The sequence below is a fragment of the Salmo trutta genome, chromosome 24 (assembly GCF_901001165.1).
Source record: "Salmo trutta chromosome 24, fSalTru1.1, whole genome shotgun sequence".
NCBI classification, from domain to species: domain Eukaryota; kingdom Metazoa; phylum Chordata; class Actinopteri; order Salmoniformes; family Salmonidae; genus Salmo; species Salmo trutta.
In genome coordinates this window covers 3,570,933-3,586,811 of record NC_042980.1, presented here as the reverse complement: position 1 = coordinate 3,586,811, position 15,879 = coordinate 3,570,933, and the positions used below count along the sequence as shown (strand labels likewise).

Genomic DNA, 15,879 nt, shown 5'->3' with positions numbered 1-15,879 from the left:
CCGAGGTGCCCCAAAGCCCGCTGAGTCAGAAGGTCGAAGGAAGGCAGGAGGGAGGAAAGTTTTTTAATTTTGAGCGGCTTCTTTTTTGAAGAGAGTTTTTTCTTAATCGAAGAACATGGAGGAGGATATCCCGAACAGGTCTGTTCCGGGGGTTGGATTGGCCAACACGGCAAGATTTGCGTGGAAAGATAAGGAGGTGGAGCAATTGGGAGGGAAACGTTCGGGAGAACTATCCTGATGGGTTTGCTCAAGCTTGGGGTAAAGGATGTCTTCTGCCTCCAGGAGAATCCATTAGAGGGCGCGTATGATGTCACGTTCTATACGGAGAAGCAGCATGAGGAGACAATGCAGAAGGTGAGGGATTTGGTGAACGTACGACCTATGTGCCACTATGCTGTGACGAGCTTGGCGAAGACCAATTTTAGAGTTGTGACGGTCACTATGTACAACCCTCACGTGAAGGAAGAAGAGGTGAGGACTTTCCTGGGGAGGTATATGGACAACATCTCCTCAGGAAGGCTCCTCAAAGACTCACTCGGGTTTTGGACTGGGAAGAGAGGGTATCAGGCCCTTCTTAGAGAAGAACCAGGGGGCCTGGGAGGCTACCTCCATCCTCCGGCTATGTTCTCCCTGGGGGCTGACCGGGGGACGTTGCATTATGCCCGTCAGCCTCCGTTCTGCAGGCGGTGTATGGCCTACGGCCACATCCTCGCCTCGTGCAGCATAAAGAAGTGCAGGTATTGTGGATCTGCGGAGCACGAGGCGAGGGACTGTGACGCGCCGAAGGCATGCCACGGGTGTGGTATGCTAACGCACCTGTGGCGCGAATGTCCGGAGCGTCAGAGGTCATACGCATCTGCAGCTGGGGGGGGAGCGAGAGCCGGGGATGGGGGAAGAAGAGGAGACCCAAAACTGAAAACAGGCACGGAGGGAGCGGACACACAACGGGGAGAGGAGAAAAAAGCGGCAGCAGGAGAAAGAAAAGACAAAGAAGAAATGGTCATAGTGCAACCAGAAGCACAGGAGGCCAAAGGAGAGGAGGAGGAAGGAGTCAGGAGTGTGGAGGGACCAGAGAAGACAGCGGTGGAGAGGAAGGAGACAGAGAAGGCTACGGAGAGGAAGGAGACAAAGAAGACATCGAAGAGGAGAGAGACAGAGATGGCATCAGAGAGGAAGATAGAGAAGGCAGCAGAGAAGAAGATAGAGAAGGCATCAGAGAGGAAGACAGAGAAGGAATCGGAGAAGATGGAGAATGAGAAGGCATCGGAGAGGAAGGAGACAGAGAAGGCATCGGAGGCGAGACTAGAGGGAGAGGGGGTGAAGGAGTGGGGGGACTGTGAAGTGGTGGGAGCACAGGTGGAGGTGGAGAAAGAGGCAATTTATGAAAACATTTTGCCTTTTACTCCACCAACCAAAAGGTCGAAAAAAGGGGAACGCTCGAGGAGGACGGGTGGAAAAAAAGAGGGGAGGGCAGATCAGGGGGGAGGGGAGGGGGAGGTTGCAGGGCCCTCGTGGGCTCCCTCTTCCTTCTCCTTTACACCCCTGTCGGAGCTGGACCTAACAAGCATGGCCCAGGATTGGGTGATGGAGGGAGGCTTAAGCTCCCTGTTTGGGGGCGGGGGGTCCCCGGGCCGGAGTCGGGAGGAGGGGGGAGTGGTGGATTTGAGTGGGGGGCACAAGGCACAGAGTGTGGGTGTGCCGGGTAGTGTTTTTGTTTCCAGGGGAGAGGGGATGGTGGCCGACGGTGGAGCGTCAGGAGTGGAGGAGGCGTCCCCGTCGGTCGGGAGTAAAGGGTGAGTGTTTTTTTTGGTTATTTGATATGGGTATTGGGTTTGGTTATTGGTGAATAGTTTTGAAATGTCTATTTTTGTGTTTATTGGAACTTGTGTTTGAACTGATTGATTTGTGGAAAATTTTGGTTGGTTTGGAACGTAATAAATATATTTTGTTAAATCTGTTCTTATCAGTTTAATATCTGATATGTCCCCCATCGGGGGACTACATATTAAATGGATTTTTCGAACAGGGAGTCGGAAATGGGGCTTGCTCCATCCGCTCCACGCATCGACCCGGTATTGCAGTACCTCCGGGAACGGTGCAACACTTTTCTCTCATTGTCAAGGAAAAAGAAATACACAAAGCTATGTAAAACAGCTAGCAGAAGAAGAGAAGGAATGAAAAAAGAAGAATCATCCAAACTGAAACAAGGGCGAAGCCCCCTTCATGGGGTCCCCCGTTTTCCCGCCATTTTACTTAAAAAAAAAAAAAAACATTGGCCAGGATTGTGTGTGTGTGTGTGTGTGTGTGTGTGTGTGTGTGTGTGTGTGTGTCTCTGTGTGTGTGTGTGTCTGTCTGTCTGTCTCTGTTTTTGACCCCCCCAAAAAATACAATCACTTCACCAGGATTGTCTGTCTGTCTGTCTGTCTGTCTGTCTGTCTGTCTGTCTGTCTGTCTCTCTCTGTTTTTGACCCCCCAAAAAATACAATCACTTCACCAGGATTGTCTGTCTGTCTGTCTGTCTCTCTCTGTTTTTGACCCCCCAAAAAATACAATCACTTCACCAGGATTGTCTGTCTGTCTGTCTGTCTGTCTCTGTTTTTGACCCCCCCAAAAAATACAATCACTTCACCAGGATTGTCTGTCTGTCTGTGAATTTTTACCCACAGCCCTCAAACTTGGAAGAGTGGGTTCGGGAACCACCCGCGGGCACCCGGCCTAGAGTGCACAGTGTGTGTCTCGGGCCCCGACCTCTGACTTCCATACGACTCTGGTTTCTCTTCATTACGCACAAGCCTTTCGCCTTTTACTAAAGACTTCCGTGGAGAGGAACACTTACGAGTTCAACATATTTTTGGAAGGGCTTTGCCTCTGGCAGAGCCCGGTATCTTGTTTCAAGAGAAATTGACAGAGATGACGCCGAGACTTTTTGCTCAGGCGTTTGACTTGAAGCCGGCTGACCGACCGACCGACCGGCGTATTTTTCCACTCAAAGTAGTCGCTCGGGCAATTGAGTTCAAGCCCGACGACGACTGACGTGTTTTCCGGGCTTTGAACAAATAGTCGCACTAGGCTTAAAGAGCTAGTGACTTAAAGACGCATTAGCGACTTGTTAAAAAAAACACCCGCCTGTCACCAGGGAAGCGTCGGGTGGGGAGGAGACAACTTTTGCCAAACCGCTGAGGTCTGCCGAGACCCCCGGGGGCCCGGCGGGTGCAGGGGTCAATTTGTGGGTTATCGCTTCTCGGCCTTTTGGCTCAGATCAAGCTTGGTACCGAGGTGCCCCAGAGCTCGCTGAGTCAAAAGGTCGAAGGTAGGAGGGCGATACGGGTTTTGAGTGGAAAACCTTTCCAATTTTGGAAAATTATTTTTGGGCTTCTTTTTAAAGAGAGTATTTTTGTTTTTTGAAAAGAGTGTCATTTTCCAGGACGGAAATGGCACGCTACTCGTCCAACAAGGGGATGCCAGGTACCGGGATAGCAAACACGGTGAGATTTGCTTGGAAGAATAAAGAAGTGGAACAGTTCGGAAGAGAGACATTCGGGAGAACCATCCTAATGGGGACCCTGAAATTGGATGTGAAAGACGTGTTATGTCTCCAAGCAAATCCCATGGAGGGAGCTTTTGATGTGACACTACACAAGGAGGAGAAGCATGAAGAGGTACTAAGGAAGGCAAGAGAGGTTGGGAAAGAAGGACCCCTGTGCCATTACGAGGTGACCAGCCTGGCTAAGAACAATTTCAGGGTGGTCACCGTCACTATGTATAACCCACATGTGAAGGATGAGGAGGTGAGGGCCTTTCTGGGGAGATACGTAGACAATGTCTCCTCAGCGAGGCACCTCAGGGACTCCCTGGGATTCTGGAACGGGAGGAGAGGGTTCCAGGTACTTCTCAGGGAGTCCCCGAAGGGTTTGGGTGGCTACCTCCATCCCCCGGCAATGTTCTCCCTGGGGGCTGACAGGGGGACATTGTTTTATGCCCGTCAGCCCCCGTTCTGCAGGCGTTGTATGGCCTACGGTCATATCCTGGCCTCGTGCAACACCAGAAAATGCAAGTTCTGTGGGTCGGGAGAGCACGAGGCCAAGGATTGTGACGAGCCCAAGGCTTGCCACGGGTGTGGATCGTCAACACACCTGTGGCGTGATTGCCCGGCTCGTCAAAGGTCATACGCGTCTGCAGCTGGAGGGGGAACGGGGGATGGGGGAAGAAGAGAAAGAAAGGGACCGGAAGAAAGTGATGGCACAGGGGAAAAGGATGCACGGGAAGAGGAGGTGAGGAAGGAGGCTGCGAGAGGAGAGAGGAAAGCGGAAGAGAAGATCGGAACAGAAGGAGAGGAGGGGAAGGAGGTGGAAGGAGGTGAAGGAGAGGAGAAGAAGGAGACTGGGACAGTAGAGAGAGCGGAGGTGGAGGAGGGAACGGTGACGGAAATGGAGGAGATGGGACCAGAAGAAGGAGCAGAGAAGAGAGGAGGAGTGAAGGAGTGGGGGGACTGTATGTCGAGCGCCCTCATTGAAGAGATGAGGGGGATGGTGGAGGAGCTGGCGGGGAGGGGGAGTGGTGTCTCTCCGCTGCCTTCAACGCCTCCAACGACAAAGAAGAAAGGGAAGAGGGGGGGCCCGGAATGCAGTGAGAGGGAGGGGGGTGTGGAGGGGATGGCCAAGCGTGTGATGGGGGAGGGAGGAAAGGCCTTGTCCTCGCTGTTTTCCTCGGCCCCTCAACGTCTGGTGGAGGGTGACTCCCAGGACGTGGCGCTGGGCTGGGAGTCTGAGGGGGGATCTCAACTCCTGCTTGGGGAGATGGGGTCCCCTGCTCTCGACCTCAGTCCAGAAGCCTACAGGGAGAGAGGAACGGAGGGTGTTGGTGGGGAACCCAGGATGCAGGGCACTCCAAGGCCTAACACCATGCCTGCATCCTGGGTTGGAGAGATGGAGGACGGGGGGACGTCAGGAGAGGAGAAGACGTCCCCGCCGGATGAGAAGAAGCAGGGGAGCATCGGGTGAGTCTCCTGTTGTTTTGTTATTTTGGGGTTTCAATTCGTTGATGTAGGGTTTTAATTTTAAATGACATTTTCTGTTAATATTTTTAGTTTAAATGTAAGGGGTTTGAGGGATTTTGTTAAGAGGAGGGCGGTTTTTAGTTTTTTGGAGGGGGTGGGTTTTGATGTTTGCTTTTTACAGGAGGTTCACCTGAGGGATGGAGGGGATGTCATCAGGTTTAGTAAGGAGTGGGATAAGGGGGAGTCAGTTTGGGGTATAGGTGGGGTGCATTCTACAGGGGTGGGGATTTTGTTTGGGAATAGGGAGGTGAAGGTGGAGGGATCTTTTGTTGTAATGCAGGGGAGGGTGTTGGGGGTGGATGTCACTTTTAGGGATAGTAGGTATAGGTTAGTGGTGGTGTATGGGCCACAGGTGGCGGCAGACAGGAGGGAGATGGTGGACTGTCTGGCGCCCCTGTGTGTTACAAATAGGCACTTGGTGATAGGTGGGGATTTTAACATAGATTTAGGGTTAGTGAGGGATAGTAGTGCAGGCTCCATCACCGGGCTAATGGCTTGCCATGGTCTGGTTGATGGAGGCCTGCACACTACTCCGACAATGGCTGGTCCCACATGGCGCAACTCCCGGGGGGTTGCGCGGAGGCTCGACTACATTTTTGTATCCAGGTCTTTGGGTCAGTTGTCTGGGCGGCTGTTGCCTGTGTTCTTTTCAGATCACGACGGGGTGCTCCTGCAGGTGGGGTCGCCAGTCTGCCTCTTCGGTAGGGGGTACTGGAAATTAGATCGGGATGTGCTGGAGGAGCAAGCTTTCGTTGACACCTTTTTTGGTTTCTTTCGGGGGCTTGAAGGCCTCCGGTCCATGTGTAAGGGGGTGTTAGAGTGGTGGGATTTAGTTAAGGTAAGGATTAGGGCCTTTATAATAGGATATTGCAGGAGGAAAAAAAGGGAGGAAAGGAGGGAGGTGGATCATATCCAAAGGTTGCTCGAACTCGAGTACGAGGCAGGCAACCTCGGCGGGTCGATTGACTGGGAGAGATCCACTGACCTGAAGGCGCAGCTCAGGGAGCTGCAGGAGCGGAAGGCTCGAGCTTTCCTGGAGCGGGCGCATAATGGCTTTCTAGAACATAATGAGACTTGTTCCGCTATGTTCTTTAAGTCGGTTAAGGGCAGACAGAGTAGGAAGATAATGCATGGGGTGAGGAAAGAAGATGGTAGCATAGTTAGAAAACCGGAGGAAATGGTCAGGGTAACAACTGATCATTACCGAGGTTTATTTAAAGAGAGGGTAATAGATGTAGAGCAGGGAGATGTGTTTTTAGAACACTTGTCCCGGCGATTGCCGGAGGACATTAGAGATGTGATGGAGGCTCAGATCTCCCTCGAGGAGGTTGAGAGCGCTCTCAGGAGGATGGGAAAAGGGAAGGTGCCTGGGATGGATGGGCTGCCGGCCGAGTTTTACCTCAAGTTTTGGGGTATACTTGGACCAGTGGTCCTCGAAGTCTTGAAGGCCATCCTTGAGACGGGGGTCCCGGGGGGATCAATGGTTGTCGGTGTGCTGTCACTTCTTTATAAGAAGGGGGAAGCAACTGACCTTGGCAACTGGCGGCCGTTGACCATGCTGTGCGTAGATTACAAGCTACTTGCAAAGGTTTTAGCAGACCGGTTGCGCACAGCCCTTCCCTACGTCGTCCATGAGGATCAGACGTGCGGGGTAGAGGGTCGCTCGATCAGATGGAACCTACAGTTGATCAGGGACTCCATCGCTTGGGTAGAAGATAGGGGGCTGCCTTTAATGGTAGCAGCGCTTGATCAGGCGAAAGCCTTTGATCGCGTGAATAGATCCTTTCTATTCAGGGTGTTAGGTAGATTAGGATTTGGGGAGAAGTTTATAGGATGGATCCGTACATTATATGTCGGAGCGGGGTGCCGAGTTAGCGTAAACAGTCACTTAGGTGAAGTTTTTGACCTCTCGTCTGGGGTCAGGCAGGGATGCCCGCTCTCAGCTCTCCTATTCGTTCTGTACATGGAGCCTCTGGGGGCTGCCATTAGGGCAGACACAGGGGTGGAGGGCTTGCTGATCCCTGGAAGTGGCGGTCTCCGTGTCAAGTTGACACAGTACGCCGACGACACATCCTTGCTGCTTTGCAAGGACTCGTGCCTGACAAGGTCCCTTGCCATTATTGGGGACTTCACCCGAGCGTCGGGGGCGGTTCTTAACCACGCGAAGTCTTCCGTTAAGTTTTTCGGAAGATGGAGTGGTAGGACGGATGTGCCCGGAGGGTTATCTCTCTGTAACGGGGCCCTGAGGATACTCGGGGTCCATTTTGAGACCTCCGGCTCAGCGACGCTGAACTGGAACATGGGCATCGCAGTGGTACAGAAGAAGCTAGCGATGTGGAGGGCTAGGTCGTTGTCCTTTTTAGGCAAGGTCCTGGTTCTCAAGGTGGATGTATTGCCATCTCTATTGTACTTGGCGTACATCTATCCATTGCCGGCTTGTTTGAGGAGGCATCTAGTGAGGCTGGTGTTTCAGTTCATGTGGGGTGGCAGGTACGAGTGGGTCGCCAGGGCACGCATGATCTGTCCCATCGGGGAGGGAGGTAGGGGGGTACCACATCTCCCCCTCAAGCTGGACGCCATTTTTGTTTCGTTTCTGTTGACGGAGCTTGCTCAGCCAGTACTACACCCGTCCGGTTACCTCCTGCGGGTGTTCTTCTCGTATCAGGCGAGAAGCGTAATGGTGTGGTCTAACACGGGTCCTCGGGCGGAACAGCTGCCGTGGCACTTTGGCCATGCGGCCAAGTGGCTGCGTGCGCACCCCGAGGTTGAAGTCGCCCGAGTAGGTTTAGATCACAGGCACCTGTACGAGGAGGTCAGACGGGCAGTAAGTCCAGCACCTGTAGTGGGCATCCCGGCGGTGGTCTGGGAGGGAGTGCAGGCGCGGGGTCTGGACAACAGGCTCAAGGACCTGAATTGGTTGAGCCTCCACAAGTGTTTGCCGGTGCGCTCCACCATGTACCGGCATAGCTTGGCGCGATCCCCCACCTGCCCAAGACCTTCTTGTGGCAGGGAGGAGACTGTGCGTCATGTCTTTTGGGACTGTGCCATTGCCGGAGTAGTATGGGCGAAGGCACGGGTGTTGTTAGGAAGGGTTAGAGGTGATTTCGTATTGACATGGGCTAGGCTAGAGAGAGGAGTAGGGAGAGCGAGGGGGACGGATAGGGATAGGTTTCTGCTCTGGCTTCTCATGAGCCTCTTTAAGCGGGGGCTGTGGGAAGCCAGGCAGAACATGGTTAAGACAGGGAGAGATTGTGGGGTGGAAGGCATAGTGAGGAGGGTGGAAGGAGATCTGAGGGGGAGGATGAAGAGGGAGGAGAGGAAGTGGGGGCAGCATGCTGCCCGGGAGAGATGGAAGGGGGGATTAGGGCTGGGGTTATTTTAGATTAGGGACGGGGAGATAGGGAAAGTTAGAGTGTAGGATGACGGGGAGGGATGATGCTCCCCTGAGTTTTGTTTTGGGGTTTTTGTTGTGTTTTATAAATCAAAATACCATTATTTGAGTTTGAAAGGAAAATATGATTTTGTAAAGTATGATTGGTATTGAACGTAATAAATTATTTTTTCTAAAAAAAAAAAAAAATCTGTTCTTATCAGTTTAATATCTGATATGTCCCCCATCGGGGGACTACATATTAAATGGATTTTTCGAACAGGGAGTCGGAAATGGGGCTTGCTCCATCCGCTCCACGCATCGACCCGGTATTGCAGTACCTCCGGGAACGGTGCAACACTTTTCTCTCATTGTCAAGGAAAAAGAAATACACAAAGCTATGTAAAACAGCTAGCAGAAGAAGAGAAGGAATGAAAAAAGAAGAATCATCCAAACTGAAACAAGGGCGAAGCCCCCTTCATGGGGTCCCCCGTTTTCCCGCCATTTTACTTTAAAAAAAAAAAAAACATTGGCCAGGATTGTGTGTGTGTGTGTGTGTGTGTGTGTGTCTCTGTGTGTGTGTGTGTCTGTCTGTCTGTCTCTGTTTTTGACCCCCCCAAAAAATACAATCACTTCACCAGGATTGTCTGTCTGTCTGTCTGTCTGTCTGTCTGTCTGTCTGTCTGTCTCTCTCTGTTTTTGACCCCCCAAAAAATACAATCACTTCACCAGGATTGTCTGTCTGTCTGTCTGTCTCTCTCTGTTTTTGACCCCCCAAAAAATACAATCACTTCACCAGGATTGTCTGTCTGTCTGTCTGTCTGTCTGTCTGTCTGTCTGTCTGTCTGTCTGTCTGTCTCTGTTTTTGACCCCCCCAAAAAATACAATCACTTCACCAGGATTGTCTGTCTGTCTGTGAATTTTTACCCACAGCCCTCAAACTTGGAAGAGTGGGTTCGGGAACCACCCGCGGGCACCCGGCCTAGAGTGCACAGTGTGTGTCTCGGGCCCCGACCTCTGACTTCCATACGACTCTGGTTTCTCTTCATTACGCACAAGCCTTTCGCCTTTTACTAAAGACTTCCGTGGAGAGGAACACTTACGAGTTCAACATATTTTTGGAAGGGCTTTGCTTCTGGCAGAGCCCGGTATCTTGTTTCAAGAGAAATTGACAGAGATGACGCCGAGACTTTTTGCTCAGGCGTTTGACTTGAAGCCGGCTGACCGACCGACCGACCGGCGTATTTTTCCACTCAAAGTAGTCGCTCGGGCAATTGAGTTCAAGCCCGACGACGACTGACGTGTTTTCCGGGCTTTGAACAAATAGTCGCACTAGGCTTAAAGAGCTAGTGACTTAAAGACGCATTAGCGACTTGTTAAAAAAAACACCCGCCTGTCACCAGGGAAGCGTCGGGTGGGGAGGAGACAACTTTTGCCAAACCGCTGAGGTCTGCCGAGACCCCCGGGGGCCCGGCGGGTGCAGGGGTCAATTTGTGGGTTATCGCTTCTCGGCCTTTTGGCTCAGATCAAGCTTGGTACCGAGGTGCCCCAAAGCCCGCTGAGTCAGAAGGTCGAAGGAAGGCAGGAGGGAGGAAAGTTTTTTAATTTTGAGCGGCTTCTTTTTTGAAGAGAGTTTTTTCTTAATCGAAGAACATGGAGGAGGATATCCCGAACAGGTCTGTTCCGGGGGTTGGATTGGCCAACACGGCAAGATTTGCGTGGAAAGATAAGGAGGTGGAGCAATTCGGGAGGGAAACGTTCGGGAGAACTATCCTGATGGGTTTGCTCAAGCTTGGGGTAAAGGACGTCTTCTGCCTCCAGGAGAATCCATTAGAGGGCGCGTATGATGTCACGTTCTATACGGAGAAGCAGCATGAGGAGACAATGCAGAAGGTGAGGGATTTGGTGAACGTACGACCTATGTGCCACTATGCTGTGACGAGCTTGGCGAAGACCAATTTTAGAGTTGTGACGGTCACTATGTACAACCCTCACGTGAAGGAAGAAGAGGTGAGGACTTTCCTGGGGAGGTATATGGACAACATCTCCTCAGGAAGGCTCCTCAAAGACTCACTCGGGTTTTGGACTGGGAAGAGAGGGTATCAGGCCCTTCTTAGAGAAGAACCAGGGGGCCTGGGAGGCTACCTCCATCCTCCGGCTATGTTCTCCCTGGGGGCTGACCGGGGGACGTTGCATTATGCCCGTCAGCCTCCGTTCTGCAGGCGGTGTATGGCCTACGGCCACATCCTCGCCTCGTGCAGCATAAAGAAGTGCAGGTATTGTGGATCTGCGGAGCACGAGGCGAGGGACTGTGACGCGCCGAAGGCATGCCACGGGTGTGGTATGCTAACGCACCTGTGGCGCGAATGTCCGGAGCGTCAGAGGTCATACGCATCTGCAGCTGGGGGGGGAGCGAGAGCCGGGGATGGGGGAAGAAGAGGAGACCCAAAACTGAAAACAGGCACGGAGGGAGCGGACACACAACGGGGAGAGGAGAAAAAAGCGGCAGCAGGAGAAAGAAAAGACAAAGAAGAAATGGTCATAGTGCAACCAGAAGCACAGGAGGCCAAAGGAGAGGAGGAGGAAGGAGTCAGGAGTGTGGAGGGACCAGAGAAGACAGCGGTGGAGAGGAAGGAGACAGAGAAGGCTACGGAGAGGAAGGAGACAAAGAAGACATCGAAGAGGAGAGAGACAGAGATGGCATCAGAGAGGAAGATAGAGAAGGCAGCAGAGAAGAAGATAGAGAAGGCATCAGAGAGGAAGACAGAGAAGGAATCGGAGAAGATGGAGAATGAGAAGGCATCGGAGAGGAAGGAGACAGAGAAGGCATCGGAGGCGAGACTAGAGGGAGAGGGGGTGAAGGAGTGGGGGGACTGTGAAGTGGTGGGAGCACAGGTGGAGGTGGAGAAAGAGGCAATTTATGAAAACATTTTGCCTTTTACTCCACCAACCAAAAGGTCGAAAAAAGGGGAACGCTCGAGGAGGACGGGTGGAAAAAAAGAGGGGAGGGCAGATCAGGGGGGAGGGGAGGGGGAGGTTACAGGGCCCTCGTGGGCTCCCTCTTCCTTCTCCTTTACACCCCTGTCGGAGCTGGACCTAACAAGCATGGCCCAGGATTGGGTGATGGAGGGAGGCTTAAGCTCCCTGTTTGGGGGCGGGGGGTCCCCGGGCCGGAGTCGGGAGGAGGGGGGAGTGGTGGATTTGAGTGGGGGGCACAAGGCACAGAGTGTGGGTGTGCCGGGTAGTGTTTTTGTTTCCAGGGGAGAGGGGATGGTGGCCGACGGTGGAGCGTCAGGAGTGGAGGAGGCGTCCCCGTCGGTCGGGAGTAAAGGGTGAGTGTTTTTTTTTGGTTATTTGATATGGGTATTGGGTTTGGTTATTGGTGAATAGTTTTGAAATGTCTATTTTTGTGTTTATTGGAACTTGTGTTTGAACTGATTGATTTGTGGAAAATTTTGGTTGGTTTGGAACGTAATAAATATATTTTGTTAAATCTGTTCTTATCAGTTTAATATCTGATATGTCCCCCATCGGGGGACTACATATTAAATGGATTTTTCGAACAGGGAGTCGGAAATGGGGCTTGCTCCATCCGCTCCACGCATCGACCCGGTATTGCAGTACCTCCGGGAACGGTGCAACACTTTTCTCTCATTGTCAAGGAAAAAGAAATACACAAAGCTATGTAAAACAGCTAGCAGAAGAAGAGAAGGAATGAAAAAAGAAGAATCATCCAAACTGAAACAAGGGCGAAGCCCCCTTCATGGGGTCCCCCGTTTTCCCGCCATTTTACTTAAAAAAAAAAAAAAACATTGGCCAGGATTGTGTGTGTGTGTGTGTGTGTGTGTGTGTGTGTGTGTGTGTGTGTGTCTCTGTGTGTGTGTGTGTCTGTCTGTCTGTCTCTGTTTTTGACCCCCCCAAAAAATACAATCACTTCACCAGGATTGTCTGTCTGTCTGTCTGTCTGTCTGTCTGTCTGTCTGTCTGTCTGTCTGTCTGTCTCTCTCTGTTTTTGACCCCCCAAAAAATACAATCACTTCACCAGGATTGTCTGTCTGTCTGTCTGTCTCTCTCTGTTTTTGACCCCCCAAAAAATACAATCACTTCACCAGGATTGTCTGTCTGTCTGTCTGTCTGTCTGTCTGTCTCTGTTTTTGACCCCCCCAAAAAATACAATCACTTCACCAGGATTGTCTGTCTGTCTGTGAATTTTTACCCACAGCCCTCAAACTTGGAAGAGTGGGTTCGGGAACCACCCGCGGGCACCCGGCCTAGAGTGCACAGTGTGTGTCTCGGGCCCCGACCTCTGACTTCCATACGACTCTGGTTTCTCTTCATTACGCACAAGCCTTTCGCCTTTTACTAAAGACTTCCGTGGAGAGGAACACTTACGAGTTCAACATATTTTTGGAAGGGCTTTGCTTCTGGCAGAGCCCGGTATCTTGTTTCAAGAGAAATTGACAGAGATGACGCCGAGACTTTTTGCTCAGGCGTTTGACTTGAAGCCGGCTGACCGACCGACCGACCGGCGTATTTTTCCACTCAAAGTAGTCGCTCGGGCAATTGAGTTCAAGCCCGACGACGACTGACGTGTTTTCCGGGCTTTGAACAAATAGTCGCACTAGGCTTAAAGAGCTAGTGACTTAAAGACGCATTAGCGACTTGTTAAAAAAAACACCCGCCTGTCACCAGGGAAGCGTCGGGTGGGGAGGAGACAACTTTTGCCAAACCGCTGAGGTCTGCCGAGACCCCCGGGGGCCCGGCGGGTGCAGGGGTCAATTTGTGGGTTATCGCTTCTCGGCCTTTTGGCTCAGATCAAGCTTGGTACCGAGGTGCCCCAGAGCTCGCTGAGTCAGAAGGTCGAAGACAGAGAGCGGTAAAAAAACATTTTTGGAGTGGGAAAATCCTTTTCCATCTCAGTCCCGGTTTTTTTGGCTTCTTTAAAAAGAGAGTTTTTTTGTTTTTGATTTTGAGAAGCGTGTCATTGTCCAGGGTGGAAATGGCACGCAACTCTTCTAGCAAGGGGATGCCAGGAATTGGTTTGGCAAACACAGTGCGATTCGCTTGGAGGAACAAAGAGATGGAGCAGTTTGAAAGAGAGACTTTTGGGAGAACCATTCTTATGGGGATCCTGAAGTTGGAGGTGAAGGACGTGCTATGCCTCCAAGCGAATCCAATGGAGGGAGCGTACGACGTGACGCTGCAGAAGGAGGAGAAGCACGAAGAAGTACTGAAGAAGGCGAGAGAGATTGGGAAAGAGAAGCCCCTGTGCCATTACGAGGTGACCAGCCTGGCTAAGAACAATTTCAGGGTGGTCACCGTAAATATGTACAATCCGCATGTGAAGGATGAGGAGGTGAGGGCCTTTCTGGGGAGGTACGCTGACAACGTCTCCTCAGCGAGGCACCTCAGGGACTCCCTGGGATTCTGGAACGGAAGGAGAGGGTTCCAGGTCCTTCTCAGGGAGGACCCGAAGGGATTGGGTGGCTACCTCCATCCCCCGGCAATGTTCTCCCTGGGGGCTGACAGGGGGACATTGTTTTATGCCCGTCAGCCTCCATTCTGCAGGAGGTGTATGGCCTACGGTCATATCCTGGCCTCGTGCAACACCAGAAAGTGCAGGTTCTGTGGGTCGGGAGAGCACGAGGCCAAGGATTGTGACGAGCCCAAGGCTTGCCACGGGTGTGGTTCATCAGCACACCTGTGGCGTGATTGCCCGGCTCGTCAAAGGTCATACGCCTCTGCAGCTGGAGGGGGAACGGGGGATGGAGGGAGGAGAGAACGAAAGGGAGCGGATGACAGTAATGGCACAGGGGAAAGGATGGCACAGAAAGAGGACGGGAGGAAGGAGGCTACGAGAGGAGAGAGGCGAGGAGCCGAGAAGGCCGGAACAAAAGGAGAGGAGGTGGAAGGAGGTGGAGGAGCGGAGAAGAAGGAGACTGGGACGGTGGAGAGAGAGGAGGTGGAGGAGGGAAAGGTGGCAGAAATGGAGGGAGAAGTGAAGACGGGACCAGAAGAAGGAGCAGAAGGAGGGAAGGAGTGGGGGGACAGCATGTCGAGCGCCCTCGTTGAAGAGTTGAGGGGAATGGTGGAGGAGCTAGCGGAGAGGGGGAGTGGTGTCTCTCCGCTGCCTCCAACGCCAAAGAAGAAAGGGAAGAGGGGGGGCCCGGAATGCAGTGAGAGGGAGGGGGGTGTGGAGGGGATGGCCAAGCGTGTGATGGGGGAGGGAGGAAAGGCCTTGTCCTCGCTGTTTTCCTCGGCCCCTCAACGTCTGGTGGAGGGTGACTCCCAGGGCGTGGCGCTGGGCTGGGAGTCTGAGGGGGGATCTCAACTCCTGCTTGGGGAGATGGGGTCCCCTGCTCTCGACCTCAGTCCAGAAGCCTACAGGGAGAGAGGAACGGAGGGTGTTGGTGGGGAACCCAGGATGCAGGGCACTCCAAGGCCTAACACCATGCCTGCATCCTGGGTTGGAGAGATGGAGGAGGACGGGGGGACGTCAGGAGAGGAGAAGACGTCCCCGCCGGATGAGAAGAAGCAGGGGAGCATCGGGTGAGTCTCCTGTTGTTTTGTTATTTTGGGGTTTTCAAGTCGTTGATGTAGGGTTTTTTAATTTTAAATGACATTTTCTGTTAATATTTTTAGTTTAAATGTAAGGGGTTTGAGGGATTTTGTTAAGAGGAGGGCGGTTTTTAGTTTTTTGGAGGGGGTGGGTTTTGATGTTTGCTTTTTACAGGAGGTTCACCTGAGGGATGGAGGGGATGTCATCAGGTTTAGTAGGGAGTGGGATAAGGGGGAGTCAGTTTGGGGTATAGGTGGGGTGCATTCTACAGGGGTGGGGATTTTGTTTGGGAATAGGGAGGTGAAGGTGGAGGGATCTTTTGTTGTAATGCAGGGGAGGGTGTTGGGGGTGGATGTCACTTTTAGGGATAGTAGGTATAGGTTAGTGGTGGTGTATGGGCCACAGGTGGCGGCAGCCAGGAGGGAGATGGTGGACTGTCTGGCGCCCCTGTGTGTTACAAATAGGCACTTGGTGATAGGTGGGGATTTTAACATAGATTTAGGGTTAGTGAGGGATAGTAGTGCAGGCTCCATCACCGGGCTAATGGCTTGCCATGGTCTGGTTGATGGAGGCCTGCACACTACTCCGACAATGGCTGGTCCCACATGGCGCAACTCCCGGGGGGTTGCGCGGAGGCTCGACTACATTTTTGTATCCAGGTCTTTGGGTCAGTTGTCTGGGCGGCTGTTGCCTGTGTTCTTTTCAGATCACGACGGGGTGCTCCTGCAGGTGGGGTCGCCAGTCTGCCTCTTCGGTAGGGGGTACTGGAAATTAGATCGGGATGTGCTGGAGGAGCAAGCTTTCGTTGACACCTTTTTTGGTTTCTTTCGGGGGCTTGAAGGCCTCCGGTCCATGTGTGAGGGGGTGTTAGAGTGGTGGGATTTAGTTAAGGTA

The 15,879-nt window shown here is 52.5% G+C and overlaps 5 non-coding genes and 1 pseudogene across 5 annotated transcripts; all 6 read left to right on the top strand.

Annotated features, from left to right (window-relative positions):
• Window positions 1-1,923: 1,923 nt before the first annotated feature.
• On the top strand, window positions 1,924-2,106 carry LOC115161583 (U2 spliceosomal RNA). Its single transcript, XR_003869298.1, has one exon. It is a non-coding gene; the product is annotated as a U2 spliceosomal RNA (small nuclear RNA).
• A 656-nt stretch (window positions 2,107-2,762) lies between these two features.
• LOC115161675 (U5 spliceosomal RNA) lies at window positions 2,763-2,879 on the top strand. The gene has a single exon (XR_003869369.1). It is a non-coding gene; the product is annotated as a U5 spliceosomal RNA (small nuclear RNA).
• Window positions 2,880-8,609: 5,730 nt separating this feature from the next.
• Window positions 8,610-8,789, top strand: LOC115161737 (uncharacterized; annotated as a pseudogene).
• A 666-nt stretch (window positions 8,790-9,455) lies between these two features.
• LOC115161665 (U5 spliceosomal RNA) lies at window positions 9,456-9,572 on the top strand. The gene has a single exon (XR_003869361.1). It is a non-coding gene; the product is annotated as a U5 spliceosomal RNA (small nuclear RNA).
• Window positions 9,573-11,889: 2,317 nt separating this feature from the next.
• LOC115161582 (U2 spliceosomal RNA) lies at window positions 11,890-12,072 on the top strand. The gene has a single exon (XR_003869297.1). It is a non-coding gene; the product is annotated as a U2 spliceosomal RNA (small nuclear RNA).
• Window positions 12,073-12,744: 672 nt separating this feature from the next.
• LOC115161664 (U5 spliceosomal RNA) lies at window positions 12,745-12,861 on the top strand. Its single transcript, XR_003869360.1, has one exon. It is a non-coding gene; the product is annotated as a U5 spliceosomal RNA (small nuclear RNA).
• Window positions 12,862-15,879: the final 3,018 nt, after the last annotated feature.